Source organism: Octopus bimaculoides, chromosome 11 (genome assembly GCF_001194135.2).
Source record: "Octopus bimaculoides isolate UCB-OBI-ISO-001 chromosome 11, ASM119413v2, whole genome shotgun sequence".
Taxonomy (NCBI): Eukaryota; Metazoa; Mollusca; class Cephalopoda; order Octopoda; family Octopodidae; genus Octopus; species Octopus bimaculoides.
Genome location: NC_068991.1, coordinates 79,096,563 through 79,106,482, shown reverse-complemented (window position 1 = coordinate 79,106,482; position 9,920 = coordinate 79,096,563). Strand labels below are relative to the sequence as shown.

The 9,920-nt window shown below is 34.1% G+C and overlaps 1 protein-coding gene across 3 annotated transcripts in view; it reads left to right on the top strand.

Moving 5' to 3' along the window:
- LOC106869985 (metabotropic glutamate receptor) overlaps positions 1-9,920 on the top strand; it is a 203,837-nt gene that overhangs the window by 59,444 nt on the left and 134,473 nt on the right. For all 3 annotated transcript variants that reach the window (XM_052971958.1, XM_052971957.1, XM_052971956.1), the window contains one exon: positions 1,770-1,891. The gene's annotated coding sequence lies outside the window, so the exon portion shown is untranslated. The remainder of the gene's footprint in view (positions 1-1,769; positions 1,892-9,920) is intronic.

Genomic DNA, 9,920 nt, shown 5'->3' with positions numbered 1-9,920 from the left:
ATATATATATATATATATATATATATATATATATATATATATATACACATACATGAGTGTGTGTGAGTGTACGAAGCTATCCAGATCTATGCATTAGTGTATATAATACATGTGCATGTGTATGTATGCGTATGTAAGTAGTAAAGTAATATAGTTTACTTCTGACAGCAAGTTACTAAATGTGATCGAGAAAGAGAGTGGAGAGTGGGGTGTGAATAGAAAAAAAACAGAACAGAATAGAATATTTTAGTATTTTGGTATATTTAAATATTTCCATTATTCAACAGCTTTTATCACCAAAAGAACGATTGCAAGTCCGATCTTCCCAGATATGTAGCTGGAGGAAGGTCCGACGAACAGAGATTAGTGCATTAAAACTAACATAGCAACATATAGCTCTTGTTTGGTGTTGATGTCAGATTTTATTGTTTATTAAACAAAGGACCAATTAAATTCTTATACACACAGATATATATATGTGCTTACGAACTGGATATTACGCTTTTCAACAATGCTCATCAACAGTATCAAACATGTTTATACAATTGTGGTAAATGTAGCAAGCCCGCTCCAAATGCAAAGAAAGATTTAGCCTTAGAAATCTCAAATATCAGCAGAAGACCTCAACCAATAGAAAATAAATTCGAAATATTTCTGTAAAAACTTGTAGAATTAGCAATCTGGGGACATGTAATAGAGAAAAGTAGAGCTATGGAGGTCCTATTTGTGAGACTAAATTCTAATGAGGCCAAACGCTGACATAAACTGCAAAATAGAAATTGTAATGTATTACATAACCTGTCCTAGTTAAGTAAAATAATTTCAGTCATATTGGAAATGACTTATGAAACGAGCAAAAATACAGAAGAAAAAACCGAAATTGTTTTTAAAATTATCATTGAGCAATATTCAGAAATCTGATGGATAGGCTCATAGTGTGTGTGTGTGTGTGAAATTAGGGAGATGGAAATTGTAAAGAAACGAGTCGGATGAATCATACTTGTAGTTCGAAAAGTACAACTTTGTCACATACATTGTGCCACGTGCATTCGTCTTGGGAATTACATTAAGCGTTCACATATCAGAGGAGTAATCAGTCGCTCATGCGTTAATCCAAAAGCAGATAATTCAGTTGGACGAATTCCTGAGATCCATCGCCACATATTTTTTATTCCTGTAACAAATTCTGCCGGCAATCTAGTCATACTATGAAGCTTCTGCAAACGAGATTCATTGTTTAGTATTGACTAAACAATAAAATAACTTATCACTCTCTCTTTCTCTCTCTCTCTCTCTCTCTCTCTCTCTCTCTCTCTCAGTTTTGAGTTTATAAACGGAAAAGAATTAAAGATAATGCAAGAAATCTAAAAGTCTTATTCCGTTTTATATGCTATACAGTATAATCTTTCACAAGACAGTTTGTTTAAGCCACATTTAGATATGGGGCTATTATTTGATAAAAGTAAATTACGTTTTATCTTTTTATTGATATTTTCAATGTATCTACTTTTACAATTAACACCCCACCTTCTATTTTTAAAACAATGCTTATGTTCCTCAGAAGTACCCTTTTCAAAAAGTTTTATAGAACTGTTTGAAAAATTTACACAAAGGAATTAAAGAATATTTAAAAAACTTTTAAATGAAATGATTTTTTTTTTTTACCTGTTTGTTTTGTTTATCATATATTCCTGAATAATTTCTACTATGAACATAAATATAAAAATTTTTCCTGTGTTTATCAGAATCCTTTTCTCATTTACTTCTAGAAAACGAAGAAGCTGATAACATTAATCTAACATCAATGAACTTCAAAAGACCCTGCATCAAAGACTCGTTTCCCATCTGATATGAAGTTTTTGTAGGCTGAATTGTCAGTATTTCTGTAAAGGTAACGTAATCAATTTATTAGTCAGAGTATTGCCTATATACAGACACATATATATATATATATATATGTGTGTGTGTGTCTGTGTGTGTGTGTCTGTGTTTATCTATGTATATATATATATATACACTCACATACACATATATATATGTATGTGCGTGTATGTATGTATATACATATATATACACACACATATATATACACATATATATACATATATATACACACACACATATATATACATATATATATATATATATACATATACACACACACACACACACACATATATATATATATATATATATATATATATATATATATATATATATATATATATATATACATATATACATACATATATGCACATATATATATATATCAAAGACTATGAGTTTCAAACGATAACATTGTATTATTGTATAATTCATTTTCAGTTCATTTTGTTCCTGAAAGTTTCAACACATAACAATACGTTTCTCTTACCGTTGATCGGCTTTGATTGAGCTGGGTGTTGCGCAAAATAGCCATCCTGTACTTTGCTGAATTTAGATCAACGTCATCCTTTTCTTAACATTTCAAGGATGTAATCTGAGGGTGAATTCGCCGGTTGATTTGTTGCAGTTTAAGTGGATCTCTCTCGTTGTCTCGTCTAAGCGTTAGAGATATTCTTCCTCTTGTTGCTATGGAGACGTACACAGCGAATCATATTAAAGTTTTGTTAGTAGCGTTAACCAACAAATATAAGCAGGATGGCAAATACAAAATTCCTGTCAACAAGGAAGCGTATACTGGCAGCAATTAATTCATCAGAAAATTCTAGATTGCAAGAATCTCAGTTTTAACGATGGAAGTAGTAAGTTGCTAATAATTCGAGCCCTTTTCGTTCATCTAAATTTGAAGAACAGAGAGAATGTGATATTGTCGCATTGGCTATAAACCAATAATACAAAAGAACAAACATAAACAATCACAAGTCTAAATAGTCGCTTTTCCATTAGAGCATTCCTTTCATCGTTCCGAAGTTAATAAATATGTACAAATGATGCATTGGATATGAATAATTCCACCACCAATTTGGCTTCGTGTTTAATAATAACAAATAAAAAAATTGTTAAATGCCCCCCCCCCAAAAAAAAAACAAATACTGTTCTAAAGGATTTTAAGTAATTGTCGCTTTTAGATTACATCATTGTTATTATATGAAAGGAGTTATTTTACTCATTGACTGGATGTTTTCTTTCATCATAAATAGTTTGATTATTGAATAATTATACGTTTACAGCAATAATTCGTTATTTTTTATTTAAATTCATAAAACCTCTCAATATCCCTTTGTGTAGAGAAGAAATATAATTGATTTCACTTTTCGTATTACTAAACTCCACAATATCACTAAATAGGGTTATATTTGATGGAATCGATCATCAAAGAGATTTTTTTAAATGTTAATATGATGCAATGTTTTCAGTTCGAAATATTCTGAGAATGAATTCTGGGAACCCTGAAGACATTTAGTGCGGTGCCCCGCATTTCTCCAATGAAAAGAAATGCGATTACAAAAACGTAATTGGTTTTAATAAATAGAGACTGAAAAATACTTTGAATTGGTTTTCGAATTAAGCACGAGGCCAGTAAGTTTTCATCAGTAGGAACTAATGCCATAGTTCCCAGCATCGATCCCGAACTAATGCCATAGAACCCAGTACCAATCCCGAAAGGGAATGTTCAATCTACGGGATCGAACTCAGAAGGCAACTTGCCGGCGGAATTATAGCATGACATTTTGTCCAACATTCTCGTGATTCTGTCAATTCCTGCACTAATAGAGAGGGAGAATCGTTAGAGAATGGGAAAAATTGAATTGGGATAATATATGTTCCAAGTATAAATTTTGAATTGCAATTCCGTGAAGATCACTTGTGTCTTCTATGCCTTCAAGATCGATAAAGCTAAGTACCAGTCAAGTACCAGTGGCGATGAGATCAGCAAAACAAACACCCTTAAAATTGTAAATCTTGTGTGTAAATAAGAAACAAATACTTTAATTAAATTTGCTTTACGATTAAATTTTGATATTCTTAGAAGCTTTGTGACTTGTGGAATTTTAGACTCGTTGGTGCATCGCTCAAAGTAGTCAGCAGTATTTCGTTACAACCGTCAACATTCTGAATTTAAATCTTGACAGCTTAAAGTTGGGCTTTCATTAAGTGCTGACGTCATTATAATCGACTATATCCCGACACTGTATAGCTTTACGTGTATTTTTTTTAGAAAATCAATACTCTTAAAAGGCATACGATCATGGATCGCAAAAGAAAATACCTTACTTTGCAAGTATTGCATTGAATAAATAAAACAAAATGTCTATGGAAGGGTTGCGATCGTGAAAAGACTTCTTTCTTTGAGAGAATTTTCGCTACACAAAGAACTGAATAGGCTTCTCTGCATAAAGAAAATGCATCGAGAACCGCTATAGAAGCCAGTTGCACGTTAGTACGGATTGCTAACCAGTACTATACATCGGCAAGTTGTTTTGCGTGCCTATGTTATCATGAGTTAGAACACTATCGTGGTACAAGCACTCTTGGTCAAGCAGACCTTTCAAGATATGAGAAGAGGAGCAAAAAGTGGCTGTTAGTCATTTCAGCTGCGGAAAGTGAAGCAACATTAAATGACTCCCTTGCTAAGGGAAACAACGCATGACTCGTTACAGGAATCAAACCCACAACGATATAGTCGGGAGTTCAGGTAGGTTAGGTGCTATCACACTTGCACGCGTGCGAACAAACAAAGAGCACAAATACACGCATATATAATGAAACGTAAGCTATAATTCAACATTAATCAGGTGGAAATGTATGTGCTTGGGCACTAACAGAAACAGCTTGCAAGGACTAAGTTTTCACCTAATGTATGAGCAATCAAATATATCACTGGGAAGCGAGTCTTCATCATAGACAGAATGAATCGTTAAATTGCTTATCGCCATTAACCGATCACTGGGAGATAACTAATAGTGTAAAATACATTTTGTAAATAGGTAATGATTTTCAAACAGTGCAGACATAATATATTTTTGTCAAACGATAAGACATCGGCTATCAAATGTGTTCAACTTTGAACATACATATTTGCTAAGGCCAGAATATACTGCAGCATTTATCTTTCAGTGCCAGGTCAATTTATTGATGTATTCTCTACAAATACGTGAACATGAGGATTGAAGGACTACTTCACACCATACAAATATTATTTAACGAAATACAATATATAAGATAAATCTGTAAATCATAATTGGTGAGTTATAAAGTAATTAGTCAAATATATTAGCCAGCTATCATCCGAAATGATCGAGTTAAAATGTAACCCAACTCACAAAGGTATTCTATGTAATTACTAAAGGCGAAGCAAAATTTTATGAGCGAAGGAAACAGTTCACTCAGCTGACGATACAAGTAACCTTTCAGAAAAGAAGAGAAAAATTCTATTCATATCTAATGTTGAACTTTGATCTTTATTTTGATTGCAGGTAGTTACATTACCACTCAGGGATATATATGAAGTATATACAGCTTTGAATGACTATTGTATAAATACGCGCGCACACACACACGCACACACACACACACACACACACACATACACATATATATGTATGTATATATGTATGTATGTATGTATGTATATATGTATATGCCTGTGCGTGTGTGTGTATTGATGAATTCTAAAACATTTAATATGAATAATTGACATAAATAAATGTGATATATGTATATGTACAAATATGTGTGAATACATGCGTGTACATAAGTCTATGCATATAATATATATATATGTGTGTGTGTGTGTGTGTGTGTGTGTGTGTGTGTGTGCTTGTATATAATATAGAATGTATATATAGTGAGTGAGAGTGAGGGAAGGACGTACATAGAGAGGTTTGTTGGTATTAACGTATGAAACAAGACAGACAGGCTTTTAGTTTTTAAGACAACAGATTATTAATATTTGATATATGGGACTGATTTCATTTACACTTGAGATCTGCTTAGAAAAATAACTTTTCACATACGCTTATGCTGGAGAATACAATTTACATGTATGTTAATTATTAAGAAAAAACAGTAAGTACTCTAATTAAGACTCTAAGCTGGTTCTCAGGCTCGAACTCCAAGTGCTGTCTTACTTATATTGATCCAAAATAACATTACATTTTTTTTTTATTTACTCCATATGTTTAACGACTGCCATTGTCTTCCATCCAGACGTAAATGTTAATGGTACTTTTTCTTAACGCAGCTCGTGATGTCTGCTTTTGAAGTGTGTTATATGGTATCTAATTAAGGGAGAGAAAAATCTACTTTACAAATACACCAGTCTCATAATAAATCTATCGATGTACAAATATATACACATCCAAAACGGAAGTAATGATGCATTAAGAAAAATCACATTTCATTTCAAGTTAATGTGGTTTTGCTTTTATTTTTGTTTGGAATTCTTTTTTTTTTTTTTTTCATTCTAATCAAAAGTTTTCGTTTGATATCTATTCACTGATATGACAAGAGGAAAAATAAAAAAAATTATAATTCAGCTGAATACGCCAAAGTTCATCTCCTATCAAGTGTCATATTATAATATTGCTTCAATACTTTTTTTGCGATGCTATAGTAGATAATCTCTATTTATATACCATCAGATCATGTAGCAAACTCGCTATCGTTTGGTGCTTTCATAAAGCCACAAAGGGTTAAAGTCGCTAGATTTCAAAATGACAAGTTTAATGTTAATGTGCCATAGCTGCTGCGCCTGCTTTTATCGTTTTTATCTCTATACAAGCACCTTTTCAAAAACTTATCTACACATACTATCCTTCTCTCACTCCGATAATATTTCACGTTAACCGATGCAGTTATTTTTTAGTATGAGAGATAGTGCTGCAATATTCAACCTTCCTTTTTAACAAGATAGAGTTGTTGACTATTATAATATTCCTTTAGATAAGGCCGTAAAACCACAAACCATGTTTTTAACTGAACAAGAGACATTGCTGGAAATAAAAAGCAATTTTCGTTTGCTAAGCTGCAACCTGCGATTTGCTTAATTCTGAATAAGATTTGCTAAAGCAGCAGTTTTTAAGGAATTGATCTTAGCCAACACCACTGACCCGGGCATTACGCTGATAATTTGTTTTACCGCACCAAGAGTGATGATAATTTAAGATGACGTCGGCGGATTTGAGGTCAGACATCAGGCGCCAATAACCATTTCCTATAGCATGCTGTTTTGGTGCTTTAATGATTTTCCCAAACAATTAGCTTCGGTTTGCTAAGTGAGTATAAAGCAAGGTTAGAAATGAATATTTTGGCTGTGCAGGTAACCGGTAGAGACGTAAGTTATATAAACACTCAGTAACACTGGCCCATTTTATAAACAGTCCCTCTCCAATTTCAAACTTATCATTAGAAAAGAAAACCTAATATACCGTAGATAATTACTTCTGTGTATATATATATGTATATATATATATGTATATGTATGTATACGTATGTATGTATATATATATATGTATATATATGTATGCATGTATATACACACACAAACACACACACACACACACACACACACACACACACACACACACATATATATATATACATTCATTGTAGTTGCTTCATGTTCTATTATTCTATGTGTTGTAAGGTACCGAGCTGGCAGAATCGTTACCGTACCGGACCAAATACTTAAGTGGTTTTACGTTTTGAGTTTAAATGTTAGCGATGTCAACCTTGCCTTTTATTCTCTCGGGGGTCGATAAAATAATTACCCGTTGAACATTGGGGTCAATGTAATCGAGCAGCATCTCCCCCTCCCACTACTTCTGGGGGGTAGAAATTAATGTTGTGTCTACTGTAATAAGGCGAACTGACAGAATCCTTTTTCAGTTCGGAGAAAATGTGACATATCTTGCGACTCATTGCCATCTGAGTTCAAATCCAGCCGAAGTCATCTTTAACTTCCATCAGTGGGATATTGATACCAACCGTGTAATAAGGTCGATGTAATCGACTTGTCTCTTCCTCGGGTTTGCTAGCTCTGCGCTAATATTAGAAACAAGCTGTCTGTTGACTGACATACATTCTGTGCATTATTAACAAAGTGAAGACACACGCGAACCAGTGGTTAGATGTGTTTGGTTTATGATCATAAAGTCGTGGTTTCCATTCCAGGACCCAGCAGTGCGTTGTATTCTAGAGGAAGTCATTACGTTGCTCCAGTCCCCACAGCTGAACATGAGAGCCAGCTGAGTGTTGTTACATCTTTTTTACCGTTCGGGTGTAACGTCCTGGATGTACTGTTTCGGGGCGGTGGAGTCAAAGTTTAGGAGGGATGTAACGTCCTGGGTGTACTGTTTGGGGGCAGTGGAGTCAAAGGGTGGGAGGGGTGTAACGTCTTGGGTGTACTGTTTGGGGGCGGTGGAGTCAAAGGGTGGGAGAGTCGAGAGGGTCACTATACCTACTCGTGACTGCTTAATCATCTAAACCAAATAGCGAATATATAATGTATTAGCAAGTCATACTCGCTCGCGAGTTAAGACGTATTTTAAAGCTTCTCAACATAGATCTATCTCCATGTTTTCTCCTTTTCCTTTCTGAGCACAAACAAAACACAAAAATACAAAACGAAATAATACAAAAATACAATATTTAAACGCTGGAAGAGCAACAACAATAGGAAACACACAAAGTTGGCCATTGCTGGTTTAAAGACAATACGACAGACACCAAAACGTAAGATGTTAGTAGAGCTTGAACGTGGTTTGACTTGAATAAAGACGACTAAAAGCCGGAACATGTACGGTAAGGGATTTTGACAGATGTCCGCGAGATTCTGTCAATCTAACGCAATAAGGATAATGAGAAGTAATTATGATATCTAATATTGATAGAAAAAGAAATTATTTTCGTAAGGAGAAGAGCATCGATTAAATCGACCCCTAATCTCCTTCGTAATTATTTATTCTCCTGGACCGGCATTAGATAGGCAAAACACGACGGTAACAACGTTTTAACTCAGAATGCATGCACAGTACAGTGATGATTACATGTGTTATGGGGAAGTGGTTAATTATACATGAAAGGGACTCTTTGAATTACACAATAATTACATAACAATCTATATTGAAAATTATTTCTTTTCTTAAGAAAAGAAATAATCTGACATGAAATCAATACGGTGTGAATTATAATCGTAAATTGGGATTGAAAACATATGCTTATAGGATAAGAAATTACGGATATTGAAAGGAGATGTTTGTTTCTTTTATTACGGATGCGTTATTGAATGGGTTCGGTAGATGGGGCTGAAAAGTGGAGACAAATAAATCATTTATTTCCTCCCCCTTTTGCTGCAAACAAAACGTGTACAAAGGCAGCAGCATATCTATATGCTCTTGCCCTTGATATTACTGGGGTATTTTATAAACCTAACCCATTGAGTCGATATATGTGTATGCGTATGTGAGTGTGTGAGCGTGTTTCTGTGTTTGTATGAGTGTGTGGTTGTGCGTAAGGGTGTGTGTGTGTCTGTGTGTGCGCGCCGGCACGTACGACTCGTTACCAAAGGGTTATTACCTCCCCTCTAAATTCCTATGCAAGATACATTCAAACATCATAACTTAGGCTGAAGTGCAAAGCGTAAACTATTTTACAATTCTTATGTTTTAATATGCAAATATTTGAATAAGCCGGCGGTCATCTCCTCGGCATTGCAGCATGCTGAAGTACCGAGGAAATATGCCGCCGGCTTATTAAACCATTTGTGCAATAGCAATAAACCATTAGAATAGCAATAATTTTCTCCCTGTCTGTTTGTCCGTCACCCCCTTTCTCTTCCTCTCTTCCTCTCTCTCTTAATCGACATATTTATACTGTTTTAACACACGCACATATGTGTGTGTATGTATCTGTGTATCTCTCTCTCTCTGTCTATTTATCTATTTATCTATCTATCTATCTATATATATATATAT